We start from the raw sequence: 22,442 nt of genomic DNA on the forward strand, positions 1-22,442 counted from the left end.
TAGAGCTGTTTTGCTATTATGAATTGAATCTTAATTTTCCATTACATTTTCTACTTATTTTTCTGGGATATAGGATAGTGCTTTTGGTATATTTATGCAGTATCTAGCACCCTTTGAACTATGTTATGAGAGACAATCATTTTTAGTCATCTTTAGATTTAAAAAAAATATATTTTCTAAGATTTTATTATTAAATTTTTAAACATTTGGCAAAGATGAATTTTACAGTTAAAATTTATATATTTACCATTTAGAGTCTACCATTAATGGTGTACTACGTCTGCTTTATCAGATGTATTTTTCATCTATACAGTCCTTTTCTATCTATCAATATACTGTAGATTTTGAATTGTTTCTGAGTAAACTACAGACATCAGTACATCTTCTCCTATACACTTCAGTATTTATAGCAATAACCAGAGTTATAAACTTATTTATATTTTCCTTTTGAAATTAAATTTACATTCAATGAAATGTACAAATTTTCACTGAGAGCTGACAAATGCACAAGGCTGGTGATGTGGGCTCATTACCCATAAAGTTTCCTCACTCACCTTTCTAGGAAATCTGTGCTCTCACCTTCTAAGAGGAAATCACTATTCTGATTGTGACAGAGGGAATGGAGTGGACTTGACTACATTACAAAATAATGTTCATAATAAGATCTGAAGAAGCAAGAAGCAGTCATTGAAAGAGGCAAAGGAAAGTGCGAGTACAAAGGCCCTGAGGCAGGAGTGATCTCTTTGTGTTCAAAGAAAAGGGAAAATAACTATGCCTATAACAGAACAAATGGTGTAGGACACAGCATGAAATGAAAGAGGAGAGTTAGACATGGGCCAGATCATGCAAAGATCTGTAGGCCACAATGAATTGTTTGGATTTTATTCTTTATTCTAAGTGTGACCAGAAGCACAGCAAGATTTTTAGCAGAGAAGTAATGTTATTTGAGTTACATTAAAATAGATCACCTTGGATTTTGTGTACAGAGTAAGATCAAAAGCAAGGAAACCATTTAATAGGCTATTGGAAATTAGAAAGTTAGAAAAGACACGATGCTGGTTTGCATGAAGATCACTGGGCCAAATCATTGAGGAGGATGTGCTAAGAATTAAATATGACTCATAAGGCTTTGATTTGAGCCACCTGAATGAACGGTACACTCTTCACTGAAATGGGGAAGACTGAGGACAAAAATATGTTTGGAGAAGTAAGGTGTGAATGTGTATAAAATGATGACTTGGAGGGAAGGGATCAAGATATGTTTTAAAAAATGTCGAAGATGAGATCCTTACTAACATAAAACTGGAGAGGTCAAGGAAGCAGTCGGATATATGAGACTGGTACTCAAGGGAGTGGTTAGGTCTGTAAACTAAAGTTGAGGGTAAATAGCACATAGATAAAGTCATGGAATTGGATGAATTTGCATAGGGACTTAGGGTAGATAAAGAAGAAATGGGGGCCAAGATTGGTCCTGAGCCATTGAACTACTCAGAAGAAGGTAGAGGAGAAGGAGGAGCCAGAAAAGGAGCTTGTTAGAGCAGTCTGATGAACTGAATGGAAACCGAGGGAAAGTAGAGTCCGACAGATTGACACAAGGAAGAGATGATCAAATGTGTTGAATGCCTCGGGGAGGTAGGCTAGGATTAGAACTGAAAGGTTACCACTTCTTTTGGCCACATAGATGAGGCTGATAACCTTGACAGGGGGAAATTCGAACCAGTGTTAGGGACTGAAAATAAATGCAAGGGATTTGCCCAATGAATGAGAAGCAAAGAGGTAGGAATAACAAGTGGTTTTAGTTTATTTCAGAGCAATAAATGGAAACAATCCAATGAGTTAGGGTATTTTTCATGGCTGGTACTCAAGTTAAAAAAAAAAAAAGGAAAAGACATGACTTCTGATAAATTCAATTTAAGATATTGAAGCAACCTTACCCATTATATTTAATTAACTGCTCAGGCCCTGCCTCATTTTCTTCCTAGTACACTCCAGGTTGATGGAGTGGATTGAGTATTTAAAGCAGACAAATACAAAGCTTGACTACTTTGAGTTGGTGTGAAAAATATTCCCATGTCTTTCTGGGTCTACCCAAACTGCATTGCTTCTATTGTGAAATACTGCATTGCTCATTAATTATCCCATTTAGGAAATAGTTCATTGCTGTTGAAACTTTCCCACCAGAAATTCTGGACATGATACAGGTCTTCACTTTGGCTCCATTAAGAGTTTATTTTAATTCCTCTAACCTTCTGTCTGACAAAGGTGACTTTTTTCCCCTTGCTCTACTCTCTTCTTTAGTGTGGTGCCAAAGAGGAGGTTTCTCATGCACAATTTTATTACTGGTAGCAATTGTACCCTATCAAGTGGCTTTTCTGGCAGCCAGCAGCAAGATTTAAAAAATAATAGTAAAAAAACTTTCTTTTCACTTAGAAAGTCCCGAGAGGCTTGCTCTAATGTTTTCCGTTTCTTTTTACCAATGATTTCATGAAAATGGAATAGAAATACTTGGTCACTTTACAGCTATCTCCTTTCCTTATGAAACAATGACATATTAAAAACAGTATCTTCCATATGTTCTCTCAATGATCCCAATGTGTGAGGGATAATCGTGGAGGGAATCTTACAACTAATCTTTTTAGACGTATTAATTCATGTTTCAGTCCAAAATTTTGGTTCTGTAGAATAGAATTAGAGTAGGGGGAAAATAGTATTTGTGTTAGTAGCTAGAGCCCCTTTGGAAAAATCCCTTAGGAAAGAGACTTGTCGCAAACTAGACAAAATGGACAAAGCCATGATTTTGAAGGACATTTTGGTAGGCTTTGTCAAAAAGAAAAACAAATAGGTACTTTGATCACATCACATTACCTCTGAGGCCTTTCCTGATTTACCTATAAAACTGAGCTTCCCCATGAGGAACATGAGTATCTGGCTGTTCAAAGAGGCATTCAATGGGGTTTTAGAGATAAGCACTTATAATAAGGGAATATTCTTACATGCTACATGCCCAAACTACGTAGGTTATGTACCCAGGCACTGCCCTGTTATGCCATAAGTTAAAATAAGCATGATTTAGGCTTAGATTTCAGTAGTTGTTGTATCTAAAGAAGAATATATATACTCAGAACAGTGACTGGCATTCTTGGTAGTTGGAGCAAAATTTGAAGAATTCTAAGAATAAAACTGCTTTGAACCTTGAAAAAAAACCTTGAAAAAAAACCAAAAAAACACCAGAATTTTGTGGATTCCACACTGGGAAAGAATTGCTTACTTGAGTATCAGTGTCAATAGATCAAGATTTGTGTGCCCTCATCCTTAATTGAAGATAAAAGTGGTTACCTGTGTCTTAGGTGTTGTGTGGTGACAGACAGTAGGGTAGCTAAGCTGGTGAGCAACAGCATAACATGGAGAGAAGCTGAAACATTGTGTTTTATACCTGAAACTAATGTAACATTGTGTATCAACTATATTCAAATAAAAAAAAAAGACTACAAGCTATTTTGTCTGTTCTGGAACATCATATAAATAGAATTACATAATACATACCCCTTTCTATCAGGCTCCTTTCAATCAGCAGAAAGCTTTTAAGATTTATCTAGGTTGTGGGGCATGTGGTTGGTACAGTTGGTTAAGTGTCCGATTCTTGGTTTCAGTTCAGGTTGTGATCTCAGGGTCTTGAGATCAGCTCTGTGCTTAGCATGGAGTCTGCTTGAGATTCTCTCTTCCTTTCTCTCTGCCTCCCTACTTGTGTTCCTTCCCTCTCTCTCTTTAAAAAAGGATTCATCTAGGTTTTTCCATTCACAAATATTTTATTCTTTTTATTATACCACATTTTGATCTCCCATTTTTTCTGTTAATGGATTACATGCTTTTTTCATTATTTGCTAATTATTATTAAAACTGCTATAAACAACCTTGCATTAAAAAATTAGTTACCTGTGTATAACTGAGTTAGCAAAGGCATGTGAATTAATCAAAAGAATGCCTTCCAGAAGGTAATCCTGGAATGCAGAACTTGAAGAAACATTGTACATGAACCAGTCTTGTCTGGTAGATACATGGTAAGGTAAACCAGAAAGAATTGTGTCCAAAATCATCCTGACTTGACAACAGTGGTCAGAAATGTAACTCAGTGAAAATACTTCCTCCTAGTTTGGGGTCAACCCTAATATATTATGAAGGTTGATGTCACCCTTTCTCTAAGAAATAATAAAGAAGCGGTTGTATCCTCATCCCAGAGGAAGTCCAAAGGGAACTTTGAATTGCTTATAATGATTGCCTACCATTGGCCTGAATGAATTAACAGCCTCCTCAGGGAATGATGTTCAGTCTGTGCCAAAAAGATAGAGAACTTTAAGCTTGTAGCTAGAGAATGTATCATGAATTAAAGAGAGGATGTCAGCAGATACCAAGATCTGCTGGAGGAGAAATGCATAGTCCATGATTATTCAGGAGCTGATTATCCACACTCTTTGTTTATCATATAGTTATTTTTGTCATGCAATAGGGTAACATTTTATTAATGTTATTCTCTATGCCTGGCTCTGTGTTGATGCTTAATGTGTATTTAACTCACTAGGATAGGCACTACTGATATCTTATTCTATAAATAAAGAACTGGTTCTAACAGATGTTAAGAAACCTATCCAAGCTTCCCAGTTGGCAAGTAGCAGAGCTGGGATTTGGAACCTAGGCAGTGTGACTTTAACTCACGTATTCTTAACCATTAATCTATGCTATCACCTCTAACCTCAGGATTGGCCTGTGACATAAAAAAGGAGACAAAGTTTAAATCAATGAAGAGAATAAAGAAATTGTGTCGGTTGAAGACGAGCTTTGCATTTTCAATGAGGTGCATTTTTCCTGCCCTCTGTTATCAAATTTAAGGGAATTAGCTATGTTCTCATTTTATTTTTATTTTTATTTTTTGGCAAAATTTAGAAATCATCTGGTGTTTAATTAAGGCAGTCTACTGCAAACTGTGTTGCGATTACTCTCTGGGTCTAGAAATTGCCATCGCATTTATGAAAACTTGGATCAATCAGTACTCAATAGTTATTATCCCTTTTACTGTAAGTTTGACAATTAGGAAAAAGCACTAGAGATGGAGGCCCCTCACATAATCTTCATGCATGAGTAATTCCCGGAATAGACTCCAAGAAAGATAAAGGAGGATAATAGAATAGAAGGATATGAGGAACTTGAAAACCCAGTATGTAAAAACTGATGAGAGAGTGAAATACCAGAACATTTTATTCACACTTTAAGCTTCTGGGGAAAAATAATCAGTGGGGATCAACTTGTCCAAGGTTATCCAATTGTGTTTCTGGCTGAGCAATTTGGTATTTGAGATTTTATTGTTTGTCAAAACCCTAATACTGTACTTAGAATATTCCTCAATCAGCTTTGCTTTATTCTTTGGGATTGGAGGGGCAATTCTACATTGTAGGATAAGTTACTACTAGGCGTTTCTTTTTTATCAAATAGTCATTTATGAGGAATTTAGTTTTGATTAAGTAGAAGGTATTAAACATTTTTCCACTAAGAACTGTTATGACTGACACTAAAACTCTGTTGAATGACATACAAAGCCTTTACTCATTTATTTTCTTCACTTTAGTGTTTGAAAAGCTGATAATACCCTGCTCAATCTTTAGTTTGCTGTCAAAAATATGTTTCTTCTGGCCAAAGATAGTAATAACTGTCATTTTACCAAAAAGCCATGGTATATTCTCGTTTGCTTTTTAACTATGGGAATATAACCTTAAGAATTAAGATCAGGCCATTTGCCTGCCAGTATTACAATCAGAGAAAGCACAGTAATGCAAGAGGAATTTTGTAATGCCTTGAAAGTCTATAAGAAGTTGTCATAGTCACCTAGAAACTTCCAAGTGACTTAGTATCTCAAATTCCAAGACTTCTAGAAACTTTTACCTCAGATGGATTTTCTGAGTTGTTCTGTCTTATTTCTTGATATTTGAAATAATAATAGACATGATTTTTTTCATCCATCTGCCCTAGGAGTATGATAACTTTTTTAAAAATAAAGGTTTATTTATTTATTTTAGAAAGAGAAAGCATGGGCAGCGGGGGAGGGCAGAAGGGGAGCGAGAGAAACCTCAAGCACACTCCCCAGGGAGTGCAGAGCCCAAGGTGGGGCTTGATCCCAGGACCCTGAGATTATGACCTGAGCCAAAATCAAGAGTCAGATGCTTAACTGACTGAGCCACCCAGGAGCCCCAGGAGTATAACTTTAAATTTATTATCCAAACTTGTACCTAGCCCAAGTGAAAAATGCACTATTAGTAATCACAACATGTGTGTGTAAAACACTATTATCCAGGTAAATTTTGTTACCCAACTTCAGAGCAATTGCCCTACATATGAAGTAATTCGTGACTGTAGGAACCGGGAAGTCTTAAAATTAAAAGTATTTTGAAAAGCAATTTGGCTTACTTCCCTGGAGGATCTTGAGAGTACATTGAATATCTGTGGGTTTATGTCAGATGTTTTCTCTAGATGGCCAGATTTTGAATTCTGATGTTAAGTTGATAATTTATGTATTATTTAGCTCAGTTTATTAGAACACGTTGGTTCTAAAAATCCCATTGTTTCTTTATGGCACTTATTCAACCTCCTCAGTTTAAGACTGCATCATTTCTTTCTTGGATTACTATCTGTCTGTAGGAAGGGAAAGGTTTACAAGACAATCACCACAGCTATCTGTAAACAAGATAACTAGTTGGTTACCTCTCTGATAACCACTCCACATGTCCTCTGGTTCTTTAAAAAACAAGCATTTAAAAACCATGAACTAATCCTCTGAGTTTTTGCCCTTCCCTTCATTCCTGGGTTTTTAAAACCTACCTTCTATCTGAAGCATGTTCCAACCACCTCACTGATCCATTAAAACATTACTGTCTACTTCCTGAGCTTTGATATTAATGTCCTTGATGTAAATTAGAAGCACCTCTTACTATTTCATTATATTTGAGCAGTATTTTCATGCATGCATATCTTAAGTTCTGAAAGTGTAAGCACCTTGAAGATAAGGATCACATTTTCTATTTATGCATTTATGTGTTTCTCTTCTCTCCCGTAACTAATTATCTTGAGATGGCAAGAATCTATTTGTATGTATTCCCATCCCATATTCCCCTTCTTCTCTAGAATAAATACTCCATCTGCCCATAGCAATAGAAATTTAAGTCAGATGCACAGATAACATAGGTTGATTGCCCACGGCTGATTTTTCCTGAGAATCAAGACTGATCTTTCCCGAGATGCACCCTGACCCAAGCTGGATCAATCAGATTCTACCATTTAGGAGTGAGGACCCAGGTCTTTGTTGATGCCTTGTACTAAAACAATATGTAAAGAGAGATGGGCTGGTCACGTTTGGTCATGTGGATGGAGAAGGCAATATGGGATGAGAGCAAGAGGAATACAACTGGTCTTCCAAAAGAAACAGAAGTGTGGGGTCACATGCAGGAAAGATGGAGAAAATAACCTAATCTCCTGCCCTTCTGGCCAAAGCAGCTTCCTAATTCCTCTCTTGCATGTGTCCCAATTTTTATCATCTCCATAGCACTTACGAGTTTTGGGATTTATCTTTTTAACTTAGTCATGTGCATATTTTCTATGTCACCCTTCTAGAATGTATACTTTTGATGGCAAGGATGTCACTGTGCTTGACGCCATCTCTCTGGCACCCAGAAAGATGTGTGTACTGTAGTCACACTCAATACTACTTGTTGCCAGAATGAATTCATAAGTAAGTATTTAAATTAATTTCTGTTTCTTGGCAGTTAAAGGGACTAGGACGATAGAGCATGTGGTACTATCAGAAGGAAAGTCAGAAACATGGGCATGACTTAGAACAGAGGAACCACTGAGATCACACAGCGGTTTTGGAAAGAAGAAGAGGGGAGAAATGACGGGAAGGAGAAGGCCCCAAAGAGATAGTGAGGAAATCAGAGAATAAGCTCTCCATTTGGCGATTCTGCTATGTGCTGCCCTTGTGTGTAAACCCAGGCAGAGAAAGCACCCCAAATGGCCAGCTGCCAGGAGAGCCTGAGAAAACAGAGGCTGGAGATAACAGAAGACTTGGGGCCCTTTACAGCAAGTGCAAACTTTCACACCTGTCAGCAATAAATCAAGAGGTTTATGGGGCTGCAATATTTACACTCTAATTAAAAAATCATAAAGCAAGCACCCTTTCATGTTGCACAAAACAAAACTCTAGAACTTCTACAGCAGGAGCTGTTAATCAGTTACTCCTAACGACCTGCTGCCCAGCACTGAAACTGGGTGTTTACTCAGCCACAAACAGCAAACAAGACAGCCAGAGAAAGTGGGACTGGCACCAGAGAAAGAGCTTTAGCAGGTGGTGGCCATGACTTGGTCAGAAACCTTTCAGTTTACGGGACAGTCTCCATTTAGAGCTTGGGAAAATGTTTGGGACAAACCTAGGGGCAGCTTAGTCATGTTTTTGTCCTGTTTCCCATGTGGAACTGAAGGTCATTTTCCACAATGTAGATATGGAGGCGGGATAAATTGCCATGCGTGGAGTCAGCGGCAGATGTAGAATTCCCAAGTCGGGGATAAATCACCTATGAAAGTGTCAGGCCCACCATGTATACCTGGGATTGCATACCTGGGAACTGGCTGAAGTTGAAGTTCACCTCAGTCCTTTGGGGTCCCCCGCCCTTCTGGTTGTTGCCCTCTCCACTCCAAGGCAGGCCCCCCCATTTGCACAGGGAAGCCCAGCCTGGTCTTCGGCGCTCCTGCCCACCATGGCCGCCTGCCTTCCTCTCACGGTGCCCTTCCCTCATTCCAGCTCCAGGAGCCTTCCTTCAGCTGCTCGAAAGGGCAGCTCCTTCCCGGGGCCTTCACTCAAGTTCTTTCTCTCTATTCTTCCCCTGCAGGGTCTCTTCTCATTGTTCAGGTCACCACCCTACATAAACTGGAGAAGCCACCTGTGTTTTATTCTCAAAACACCCTATTGTTACCCTCCACGGCATTTTCACAACCAGTCATTCAGTCCTTAGCCTTGGTTTCCTTGTTTCGTGTTGGTCTCCCCGAAAGGGTCATGAGTTCCATGAGGGCAAGTACCACTTGTCTTTTATTCCCCACTCACCCCACATGCTATCTAGCATATTACCTGGCCTACAGAAGTATAACTTACATTTTTTGAATGAATTTGTGAATGAATGGATGAATGAATGAATGATAGATGTCAATAAATATGCTTTCCAAAATGGCTTTTCAAGATAACAACCAGGATGAAATACCCAGAAAGAATTGGTCCCTTTTTCCTTTCCCTGCTACTATGTAACCTGGGTTATACAATCCATGTCTCTTTCCAATCCTGTTTCTTTCCCTAACCCCCAAGGGGATGCCAGTGGTGAGAATTTCAATAGCTGTGGATATGAGGAAGAAGGCCATATTTTGGTTGGTATTAATTTACAACACTCGGAAAATACTGCTGGGTTTAGGGGAGGAAGTCCTGGCCCTGCTTCCAGGAGATCTGATGTTGAATAGTGCCTCTCGTGTGCATTAGAGTAAGTCATTTCGTCTTGATGAGTTTCAATTTCCTCATGGATTCCATGAGGTTGAATTGAACTGCTCACCATGTGTGGAAGTCCTTTGCATGACCCAGGAGGCCTGATTATCTCATGATTCTCACTCCACCGACGGTATGCTGTCCCACATTAGGGAGTGATGTGAGGTGACATATCTCCAATCTGGATCACTAGGTTCACACCTTCTCCCACGGTTTGGTCACCTGGCTGGACTCTTCTCCATCCGTGCCCTTTGGGGTGTTTCTCCCCTGTTTTCACTCACACTGGCACCATGTGGCAATTTGAATACTCGTGAGAGGTGCTTCAGAGCCTCTGGGAGGATCACCGAAAGCACGAACCCCGCCGCCCTCCACCGTTCTGGTTTCTTGGGCTGTATTAGTTTTATTAGCAAAATAACACAGGCCCCGTGAAATGTAATGGACTTCTACCTCCAAGATAATTAGAGCCCCGTTCATTTGCCGATTCAATACAAATGCGACCACAAAAAGAAACCGGCTTTTATGGGCACATTCTCCCAGCTCAGATCCTGCTGGTGTTGTGCTGCTTTGGCACTTGTGAAAAAATAAATCCTGAGGAATCACTGGGTTGCAATAGGCTTCCTGTTAAACACAGGAAAGAAACAGCTGATGTCTGAATTTGCTAATTTCCGCTGATTCAGTTAGAGGTTGATGCACACAGCTAACGAGGGAAACATTCAGGTATGTGAATTAAGGCTTGGAAACAAAGTGTAGGCTGTGATCAGTGCACCCTATATCAGGCTGGAATCATTACTTAGAGAGTGCTTCCCAGAGAAATTAGAAAAAATCCCAAACCTACCTGAGCTTTCTATATTCTTTCTTCTCATTGATACAATATAGCAAAAATACCCTTCCCTTGCCCCTCTTTCAACTCTGGAATTTACAAACAATGCTCAAGTGACTTTGTTTTCATGTGCGGTGGGAAAAAAGCCAATATGGTTATCTTGTCTATATGAACAAGGAACCCTGCATAACAGAGAAGTTGTGTGATTTATCAAAGATCACACAGTGAGTCACTGGTGTAACTACAAGGCAAATGCTCATTTTCTCATTCCCTGGGCAGCAAATGTTTTGTTCTATAGGCTGGATTCTCTCCCATAAACTCTCACCATATGCCCTGCCTTCCCTTGCCATTCTAAAACACATGCACATCGCTCAACTTCCATACACATACCCACACCTGCCCACCCATACACAAACATGCACCCACTCCTAAGAGTTCTGTCCCCAAACTGTTCATCCGTCTCCCCCATCTGCCCACCCATCCACTCCAGCCATTATTCATTCCATCTAGGATAGCCAGATTCAACAATAAAAATACAGGACACCCAGTGATATTTGAATCTTAGATAATCACAAATAGTTTAATTAATTAATTAATTAATTAATTTTTTAGTATTGAGTAAGTCCCAGGCAACATTTAGGACTTAGTTTTACCAAAACATTATTTGTTGTTTAGCTGATGTTCATATTTCACTGGGTATCTCGTATTTTTAATCTGGAAATTTAATAATATTGTAAATATCTACCTCTTCCCTTTTTATTTCCTAATCCTATGATTTCTGGATTCCATCTTAATCCTTGTCGTTTCAGACTTCTACTAAACATACTGCAACCTATTTTCCTGTTTCCAATCCAGTCTAGAGCCAGAGATAACTATAGAGACTTCCTCTGGAGGACATACTTGTGGTTTCTAGCCTGAGTCCCCAAAGACTTTGGGAAAGTGTTGAAATCTCTCTGAAGGTCAGTGCCTCCTCTGTAAAATAAAGGTTTCTACAGTCTCTGTCTCATAGCCCTTTTGTAAGCACCCAATGACAGAGCGCACAGTCCCTGGCCCACAGTGTGAGTCATTATATGTCATTAAGTGTTGGGATTGCTGCTTTTGTATTTATCATCATTTCATAGACTAAGAACACGAAGGCCCAAAAGTGAGTTGTTCACCTTTACTTAGTGACAGTGCTGCTAAATTTTAAAGAGACGGTTTATGAGACTGCTTCAAATATCAAATTCAAAGTTTAAGTTCAATATTTTAGACCTAGGACATCTGAAGAACAATATGGCAGACACTATTAGTCACCTAATTGCCATTCCCATGATCTCATTTATTCCTTGCTGGAAGACTCCCGTTGTTAGGGTGTCTCTGTCCAGTCATATGTATGTGCAGGGAAATGGTTTTCTTTGTAGCCTATTAATGAAGTCGATGTGTGACCCCTTCCTGGTCAATGGCACCAGAAGGGAAATGTGCTAAGGAGCTTCTGGAAAATATTTTGTTGTTGTTGTTGTTAACAAAACTATATACATGAGCAAATGCTTTTCTCTTCTGGATATGACATTGTCTAAACATAATGACTGGGACTCTGCTGCCAGCCTATAACTAGGAAGGGAGAACTGTCCAGTGCCCTGAGATGGCAGAGTAGACAGACGGATAACATTTGTATCCTTGTGAATGTTGACTTACTGAATTTCCCATAACTCTCCTGACCCCAGATTTCCTATATCATGAAATAATAACTCCTTTTTCTATTTTGGCATTCTTAGTCTATTACTTGCAACCAAAAGCATCCTCAGTGATACAAAATTCCAAATTCGCAGGAAAGAGAGTGAAAAGTGTTCAGATTCCTTTAGATCTCTGCCTAACTACACATCCACTCAACATATTTTTGAAAGAATATTAGGCAAGAGATTCCTTTCACCTCGAACACTTGATTTCTTTAACTGTGAGCCATTTCTCACCTGTGATAGTATTCTTCTCTGATATGGCTTTGGAACCATCCCTCCCAATAACAAATGGGATATTCCCCTGGAAAACTTCAAAGAAAACTGCTTCTTGCCCATATTGTCAGTATTGGTTACATGGAATGATGATACAAAATAATATCTTAATCTAACATTTAAGGCATATCAGTAATTCTCAAATTTTATAGTGCATCAGAATAACTGAAAAGAAATTGCTAAAAATTCAAATTCCTAGGCTTCATCCCTCACTAGGAGTTTGTTTCAGTAGGTCTTGAGTGGGGACTAGGAATTTACTTCTTCTCAAAAGTGTACATATGATTCTGATGCTGATGGTCCATAAACTGTGTGTTGAGGAACAATTAACGTAATAACTGCAATTCTTAGCCAGGAACTGGTGAAACTGATGTTGGCTTAAGGCGGTCGTTCTCAAAGTGTCGTCCCTGAATCAGGAGGGTAGCATCCATTGGAAACTTACTAGAAATGTTCACATTTGGGCCTCTACCCCAGACCTAAATCAGAAACTCTGGAGGTGAGGTCCAGCAATCAGTCTTTTAAAAAGCCCTCTGGGTAGTACTGATGCGTGTTAAAAAATTAAGAACCACGGACTTAAACATCTCGGAAGTTTCCTTGGAGGAAGAAGAACTTGAGATACACTTAGTTAAAATTTGGTTAGGGTAAAAGAAATGAGACTGTCGCTCTCTACCTTAAGTGAAAGCAGGGCGAAAGTCATGAGTGTGGTGTGCGAGGCATTAGGGGAAGCCTGGCCTGGCACAGTACAATTCCCACTGAGGACTGTCTTATCATGGTCATCCTCTCACTCTAGGATGGCATCATCTTTTCCTGAAAGCAGGTTACTTCTTGGCCACAGATGCAGTTTGGGTCTAGACTAGTTGCTTCTCTGCCAAAATAGACTATTGTGATGAGCTTCTTTGGGATGCCTAGGAGCCCCTGACAGTCCTTATGACTTTTGACTTGCCCATCTCTAACTACAGATGATCAAGTTGGGCACAAAGGCAGTAAATTCATCTGGTTTCATCCTTTTGTGCTTTTTCTAGGAAGGGATTCTTCTCAGACTCCAAGAGTTTCAGTTTCAGGCACATAGACTGGAGCACTTGAATAGCTTTTATTTATTTATTTATTTATTTTAATAACTTTATTTCTATCATCACTCTCAGTTACCTCAGGGTTTCTTTGGTTGGATTCATTCAGTCTACCATTTTCTAGGACAATCTCTGTGATTACTCTACCAAACAATCCTAGGCTTTATGGCTATGGGGTAATTTCTCCTGTTGAGCACCTCTTCACAATTAGAGATCTTAGAAATGAATCTTTGCCAGGCCAGAGATACAGAATCTTCACAGGTGTGATAGCAAGGGTTGGGCTCCTCTTACTAAGGTTTTTGGAGCCTTAGCCCCAGCTGTGTTCTCTTGGCTGAGAGAAGCGGGGCTTTTTCAGCACTGACGTCAGAAATTCTTCCCTTAGCAGTAGCCCTCATGGAAGTTGAAGGAACCTGTAGCTGAGCTTTGGGGTTTCTCCACACATGGGAGAGCTGCTCCTCAGACTTCTCCTTTTCAGGAGAGAAGGTCGGACACTGAGATTTCTGGCTGGTGTCCAGGCTTCCTCAAAAGCTAGGAAAGGTGTCTGAGAGGCAGCTGCTCTTCGGAACCACTCCACTCCTCACATGCATCCCTGAACCTGAGGAAATGCCTTGCTTGTCTTCAGCCTCTTGACCCGCAAGGACTGGAAGGGCACCAGATTTTGAGAATCTCCTCTTTGCAGCCTGAAAAGATGTGGTGCTTGACTTCAAGCCTAACAAAGACTTGGGAGGATGATTTGGAGACGTCTAGGCCTCACTTAAGTCTATCCCTCAAGATCAGAGCTTTCTGAACCTGAGACCTGCTGTCCTCTAAACCTCATGAAGACTGAGAAGGATCCATAGAAGGCAGTTCTCCATAGAAATATACCCCACGATGGCAGCTCTCTCTGGACGTGAGGAGATTTCCTGGACTTTGTTTCTCACCAAGGGTGAAGCAGGACAACGGGGAAGCTGTAGCCCCACAGACATGCGCCCCACAGTAGCAGCACTCAACTCGGAGATCGTCAGGCTCCAGTCTTTCAGACGCCTGTTGCTTGATTTTCGGCCTCTACCTGGGCTGGCAGGCAGCAGAGCAGCTCCACACAGATTCCTTCCTTAGTAGTAGAATTCTCTGGACCTGAGGAGATTCACAGGACTTTCGGCTTTGTCAAGGAATGGAAAGGATATCTGGGAGACCACTGGCTCCACAGAAATGCCTGTCTCGGCAGCAACTCCCACTGACCGGACTATATTCGGGGCTCGACATTCAACCTCAGGAAGGGCTGGAATGGCGTCTGGGAGGTGCCCTGTCAGCAGCAGCCCTCTCGGACCCAGGGAGACCTGCTGCTCTGCTCTCCAGCTGGTCTCCCCAAGGCTGAGGCCAACCCATCTGGGAGGCAATCTCCTTTTCCAGCACAGCACCGGCGGTGGCATTCCGACTCCACTTTATGTCACACTGTTGGACACTTACAGTTCAGTCAAGGATATAAAACAGGTCGAGGAGCCTATGTTTGTCCAGCCATGAAATAGGCCAGTTAAGCAGAAGCCTAGAGAAAGAGGTACTCTCTCTTCCTTATGAAGCACCCAGAGGACAGAATGAGTAGGTTATAGCCCTGCGGCCGCAGCTGCTGCTTCCTCCAGCATTTCTTTCCAAAGGCAGCTCTCCTGTGGAATGTGGCCTCGGAATTCTCTTTATCCCCAGCACTGCCCTTGTGAGGGCTGCCGTGGACCACATAGCATTTTGCTCCTTAAAACAGCATCCCGTCAGTATATGCACGAAAAGGAATAAATTCAGAGTGCAAATTATTTATGTATGTTAACAAATTATGTGTGTGTGTGTGTGTGTGTGTGTGTGTACACATACATACATATAATAGTTAACTGACTTATCCATAGGTAAACTGTAATGACTCGAGATAATTCCGGCCGCCTCCCAGTCTTATGCTGTTCATGAGCAAGTAGAAGATTTCACATTTCTGGAGCCACGATTACAGGAAGATTCAACATCAGTCACGCACGTCTGCACCTTCAGAGAGGCTAGGAACTGTGAAGCCTCTCTAACCTTGTTTCCCCCCAGGAGCAGGGGAAGCCCAACTTTGTCACACCCACAGAACATTTTCAATAACCTGAGTGAGGGAGCATGGCTTTGCTGTCACTCTCTGTTTACCAAGGTCACTGAACTACATTTACCAACCTTGTTTAATGCTTGATGACTCACTTCCTAAGTCCTCAAATGTTTTTTATGCTACAGGTGCTGTAAGGATCAAGACTAGGCATCTAAACGTGTTATTCTTCTACAGAGCATGCCTCTCATTCGCTGACCAGAAAGAACATAAAACTACTAGCTGAAACTCACCAATCGTATCAGAATATACAAGGCAAGGGGAGTCAGGAAACGACGGGTGTTGGCGAGGATGTGGAGAAAGGGGAACTCTTCTATGCTGTTGGTGGGAATGCAAGCTGGTGCAGCCACTCTGGAAAACAATACGCATGTTCCTCAAAAAGTTGAGAATAGAGCTACCCTATGACCCAGCAATCATACTACTGGGTATTTACCTTAAAGATACAAATGTAGTGATCTGCAGGGGCACATGCACCCCAATGTTTAAGCAGCAATGTCCACAATAGCCAAACTATGGAAAGACCGTAGATGTCCATCAACAGATGAATGGATAAAGAAGAGGTGGTATACACACACACACACACACACACACACACACATATATATACAATCGAATCAAAAATGAAGTCGTGCCATTTGCACTGACATGGACGGAACTAGAGGGTATTATGCTAAGCAGAATAAGACAATCAGAGAAAGACAATTATCATATGATCTCATTGATGCGAGGAATTTGAGAAATAAGATAGAGGATCACAGGGGGAGGGAAAAATGAAATAAGATGAAACCAGAGAAAGAGGCAAACTATAAGAGACTCTTAATCTCAGGAAACAGAGGGTTGTTGGAGTAAAGGGTGGTGGGAAGGATGGGGTGACTGTGTGATGGACACTGGGGAGGGCATGTGCTATGGTGAGTGCTGTGAATTGTGTAAGACTGATGAATCACAGACCTGTACCCCTGAAACAAAGAATACATTATATGTTAATTTTAAAAAAAAAGGCAAGGGATTTTGTCTTTAGAATGTGCTGTCGAATACAACCCTTACGTCTCAACTGTCTCGAGCTCTAGGTAAAGGGGAAATGTACATCCAGGCACCGAATCCAAAATGATGGCAGTCACCTGTTCTTTGTTCAGGATTTTGTGAATTTTATTAGAGAGATTACTGCCTCTTTGAGATTCTGTGCCTTTCAAAACAGACTTTTGTTCAGCTTCATTTTTCTGGGTAGTTGCATCAGCGGTATTCCATTTATTCTCCAAAAACATGCTATGTCTAATTCTCATAATCCCAGCTCAGTAAATGGTTTATACTTGTTATTTCAAACCCATTTTTCCACCAGCCTTGTATTGCCAATGCTTTATTCATTAAAGGCTCATTAATTAAGAGTGTGCATTACCTCATCAAGTTTGCCTTTACCATAAAGTGGCAAGATATGTCATTGTCATTGAAAAGGTGACAAGTAGAGACTTACAAAAACCCTCGAGATCATAGATCTTTGCCCTGCATTTGCTCTGAAAATTCTCCTCATCCCATGTATAAAGTGGCAGCTTCCATGGCAAGGCAAAACAATCTTGTTGAAATCCCCCCTCAGTCAAACAAACTCTGACCAGTGACTTGTTTGAAACATATTTATGCTTATTTAATAAATGTTATGCTTAACATGTTAAATGTTAAATGTTAAAAAACATAACATTTAAATGTTACTCTTTAGAGCTTAAGAATTTGGTTCAAATTTTCTGGAGGTATTTTTTAACAAGTTTGATGAATGTGTGGGTGATTAATGAAGAAGGATGTGGAAAAAGAAAACCGGGAAAACAGGGACCAAGCTTGTTTTGGCCTTGACAACCCTATTTCTCAACCGTGCACACACTCATCCCTTGACTCCACGGCGTTTGGGGCCTCCCTGCTACTTACCTTCAAACCACGTACACTTGCATTTCACAAGAACTAGCACAACACAGGTGGCAGGCTCAGCAGGTGAGGCACTGCACCCCAAAGACTAGTATCCTGATGTCACATAGTAGGATCCAGCCTCCCACTGTTGGAGCGGAATCTCCACTCTGACCTGACCCAGCCAGGACCATTCTCCCATTAGTGTTTTACAAATCGTGGGAAAACTCCAGTGCTGCCCATTCTGTGTAATGTTTCTAGAAGTCTGTGACTGGGAAGAATTACATGTTGTCTTTTATGGATAAACAAACAGAAGGGGCCAGTCCCAGATTTGACGGGACATCTGCAAAGGCCCTCAGTGGGAAGGATGTGTAATGAGCTGGCAGAAAAATGCACCAGGCTGACTGTTTGACTCTTGTCCTTGGATACGTTCTTCTTTCTTCCCGTTTTAAGCAGGTAGTTGGGCCTTTCTGCTCAGCTGACTCGGGAGCATTTGTGTTACCAGCAGGGAGCAGAAGTTGCTCTCAGAAAACTCGTAACCCGTCTTTGGTTTTCTACCACTTCTAAACTGATTTTTTTTTTAAGATTTTATTTATTTATTTGACAGAGACAGATCACAAGTAGGCAGAGAGTCAGGCAGAGAGAGAGGAGGAAGCAGGCTCCCTGCCGAGCAGAGAGCCCCATGCGGGGCTCGATCCCAGGACCCTGAGATCATGTTTGTGGCTATTATGCAGAGAAAAAGAGGGAGATGAACATCAGGAGAGCAATGGAGATCCTGCCCCCATTCTGGCCCAGGCTGAAAGGTAGATACTTGGTGTGAGAAGTGGGACCTACGTCTCATTCTCTAGTGGCACCACTCTCGGTGGCCGCATCTCTAGACTTTCTTCCTTCGGAGGAAATGAAGTGCTTTAGTGAAGGAAATTAGTACTGTGATGAACAGCATGAAATCTAAAGCCAATGTGTCTTGATTAAAATCCCAAACCACCACTATGGAACTACTGGGCCCTGTTCTCTGTGCTCAGTTTTCTTATGTATAAAACAACAACAATAATAAAATCATTGTATAGAGTACAGGTGAGGATAAAATGAATTAATTCATGAAAGACACTTAAAACAATGCCGAGCTCATAGTAAGCCCTCTGTAAGTAGCAACTACTATTATTTATGTTCAAAATTAATAGATAGCCCCATGGACAAGTTTGGCAGAAAATCAACAGAAGCTCTTGCCTTCAAGGGCCATCATGTGCTGTACAGGGAGAATACTGTGGTTACTATGCGGGCTGAAGACAAGACAGCCGTTTTCCCACTTTGGGGGTTGACATCTATTTCCAGGATTTAAGAGAAGAAGAGTTCCCCCACCCTACATAATCCTGAGTTTGAATTTGCCAGTAATCCTGCAGGATGGAGCATCACGAGATACTCAGCAATTTAGAGGAAAGAAAAAGAAATATGACATGTGCTGCCCATTTGAACGTTATTGCAAATTTCTCACTGATCCACTAATAGTGGGCCACCTACCTATTCTCTTTATACAAAGCAAATTTAAGGTATACTGAAGACATTTATTTGCAGAATCAACGTAATTACAGAGAAATCTGACAATCTAGAGTAATGCAACTAGGAGATTTGTTCTAGGAAGGAAAGGCACAAGTGGTATGAGATAGGGAATGAGGGTCATTCATGGTCATGTTAACATGAGAGGGCAATCTTTTAAACAAACGACACTGGGCAAACGAAATCTCCACATGCAAAAGAATGAAGCTGGGCCTTTATCTTATAGCATATCCAAAATATTAACCCCAAATAGACTAAAGATCTAAACATAAAATCCAAAACTATAAGACTCTTAGAAGAGAACAGGAGAAAAGCATAATAGCACTGGATGTGACAATGATTTTAAAAGCACAAGCAATTGAAGCAAAATTCAACAAATAGAACTACACTGAATGTCAAAATTTCTATGCATCAAAGGACACCATCAAGAGAGTGAAAAGATAACCTGTGGAATCTGTGAAAATAGTTGCAAATCACATGTCCAATCAGGGGTTAATATCTAAAACATATAAAGTATTCCTACCACTCAACAACAAAATAGCAAATAACCTAATTAAAACTGAGTGAAGATTTGGATAAAGATTTCTCCAAAGAATACATACAGACATACAGATAGTCAACAAGTATATGAAAAGATGTTCAATATCACTAACTATTTCAGAAATGCAAACCAAACTACAATATAACACTACCTCACACCCTTTAGGATGGCTACATCCAAAACAGGAACATAAAGTATGCAGAAAATAAGAACTGGGGAGGATGTGGAAAAATTGGAACCCCTATGCACTTTTGGTAGAAATTAAACTGGTGCAGATGCTATGGAAAACAGTATGACCATACTGCAAAAAATTAAAAACAGAACAATGATATGATCCAGCAATCCCACATCTACATATATATATATACAAAAGAATTGGAAGCAGGGTCCGAATGAGATATTTGCATAGCTGTGTTCATGGTAGCATTATTTACAACATCCTTCGATGGATGACTGGATAAACAAAATGTAGTAACTACATAAAAAAGAATATTGTTCAGCCTTAAAAAGGAAGGAATTTTGTCACATGCCACCACAGGAATTAATTTTGTGGATGTTATCCTAACTGAAATAAACTAATCACATGAAAACATTCTGTGTGATTCGTCTGATATAAAGTACTTAGAATAGTCAAATTCAGGGAAAAAGAAAATAGGATGGTAGTTACCAGGGGCTGGGGGAAGGAGGAAATTTTTAATGGGTATAGAGTTTCAGGTTTGCAAGAAGAGAAAGTTCTAGAGATCTGTTGCACCACAGTGTGAACATACTTAATGCCACTGAATTACACACTTAAAAATAGTTGCAATGGGGGGCCTGGGTGGCTCAGTGGGTTAAGCCGCTGCCTTCGGCTCAGGTCATGATCTCAGGGTCCTGGGATCGAGTCCCGCATCGGGCTTTCTGCTCAGCAGGGAGCCTGCTTCTCTCTCTCTCTCTGCCTGCCTCTTCATCTACTTGTGATTTCTCTCTGTCAAATAAAAAAAAAATTTAAAAAAAAAAAAAAAAAAAATAGTTGCAATGTTTAAAAAAAAAACAAAACAGTATCCAAAAACAAAACAGGGAGGAGTCAATTTTAAGTAGTCAAGCCACCTAAAATTCTCTAGGAAAGCAAAGTCTCTCAGAAATGATGAGGTCATAGAAGCAGACTGAACATGAGGGCAGAGACTGTTGACTTTCTCTCTGGCTCCTTCTTGATGTCTACAGGATATGTGTGGCTTGAGTGCAGAGCCTCAGTCAGGAAGGTCTGCAGGTCTTGAATCTGAGGCCTGCATTCATCTCCTAACTGGTCTTCCTATCTGCGTACTACCATGTTGGACATAGACTTGTGCTGGGAATGAAGTGGCATAGTAAATGAGGGCTAGATATATGGCTTTTCTCACCCGATTGTCAGCTCCTCTGGTCCAGAGTGGGTATTTGACAATTATTTGTTAACTACTCAATAGAGTCACACGGACAATATGACTAAATTGAGAAATCATTAAAGTTTGTTACTCGCTAAATTGAGGTAAATACTGTCTAACTAACTGGTTAGTGGATAATTAACAACTCATTAGTTTACTTAGGGTGGTGAAACTGGTTCCGTATATATTGCCTGGGCCTTTCCTCCTCTTTCCCCTGAGAGAGCCCCATTTCCTGATGATATGAATTCAAAGGAGCCCATGTTTACTTTTACTTTAGAAGTAAGTTTTGCTCAAGAATTAAAAGGGAGATTTGAGAGGTTTATTCAGACTATGTCTGAAGCCATTAATTTAAAGATACAGCTTCATTGGCTATAAGTTTAATCACTGAAAGAAATAGGCATTATATATAATTTCCCATTTATTAATTAACATAACAAAATCAAATGAAGATGCTAGCAAATATCCAAGAAAGTTATAATTTTCATTTCCTTAATAGCACTTCACATCCATGGGCATACTGTAGGTGTTGACACTTGGCATTATGGGTACCGACATTTTTCTTTTATTTTCAAGGAAATTAAAGGAAGATATTTCTAGAACTGCAACATGTGACTATTTTTCATTTTTAAGGATAATCTGGGAAAAAAAATCCTCTTTATTGAATCGCATAATGCAAGTATTCTCCAAATTACCTGCACTACCTTGAAATAGTCTTTGGGGCATCCTTTTGTTGAGTTTAGGTGAGCTGATCAGGCTCTTCTAAGTTGATTTTAAGTCACTTATTTTAAGTTTTAAATTCCACTTACAATTAGCTATGAAATCTGACAAAGCTATGTGTGAATCCTAAAGACAACACTATGAGCCATATGATTTGGGGAGGACTACCTAACTCTCCCACACTTGTAAAAAATGGAAATACTGCTCACTTCATAAAGATGTCTTGAGGATATAAGTTGCTTAGTATAATGCCTAGCACAGAGTAAGCGTTAGGTGAATATTAACTATTAGTAGTAATGGTAGCATCCTTACTATTACTAAACAAAGGAATTCAGTTTTAAAATGCTATGAATTTATGTTTCAGATTAAACTGATTTAAGATTTGAGAAAATTTAAATAAGATCATGTATGGGGGAGAATTAGTCAACTCCAAGCAGATTTAACTTAGAAATATTCTCTATCATTGACTTTCAGAGGTGCATGTAGGAAGCTTTCAAGCCATTTTTCAAAACCAATTTCAAAGATTATAACTGAATGCCACATCACAAACTTGCATCCCATTAAAATAAAATAGGGTCCGCTTATTTAAAACGGCCCTTAAGCAAACAGTCGTGTTTTTAAAAAAATTAATCCCATTTCCAAAGTCATGCTTTTACTTTTGGAATTTCAGTTGGACCTAATAACATTGGCATAATCTTGAATACTCTTTACTAATGTATCTCTAAAACTGTTGACTTCCCTCCAGGACCCACAGGAGCCCTGCTGGGAAAATGAAGATGGAACATTCTAGTGAAAGGCAAAATACACAGGGAGC

Source organism: Mustela putorius, unplaced genomic scaffold (assembly GCF_011764305.1).
Source record: "Mustela putorius furo isolate JIRA1106 unplaced genomic scaffold, ASM1176430v1.1 tig00000224_pilon_pilon_pilon, whole genome shotgun sequence".
NCBI classification, from domain to species: domain Eukaryota; kingdom Metazoa; phylum Chordata; class Mammalia; order Carnivora; family Mustelidae; genus Mustela; species Mustela putorius.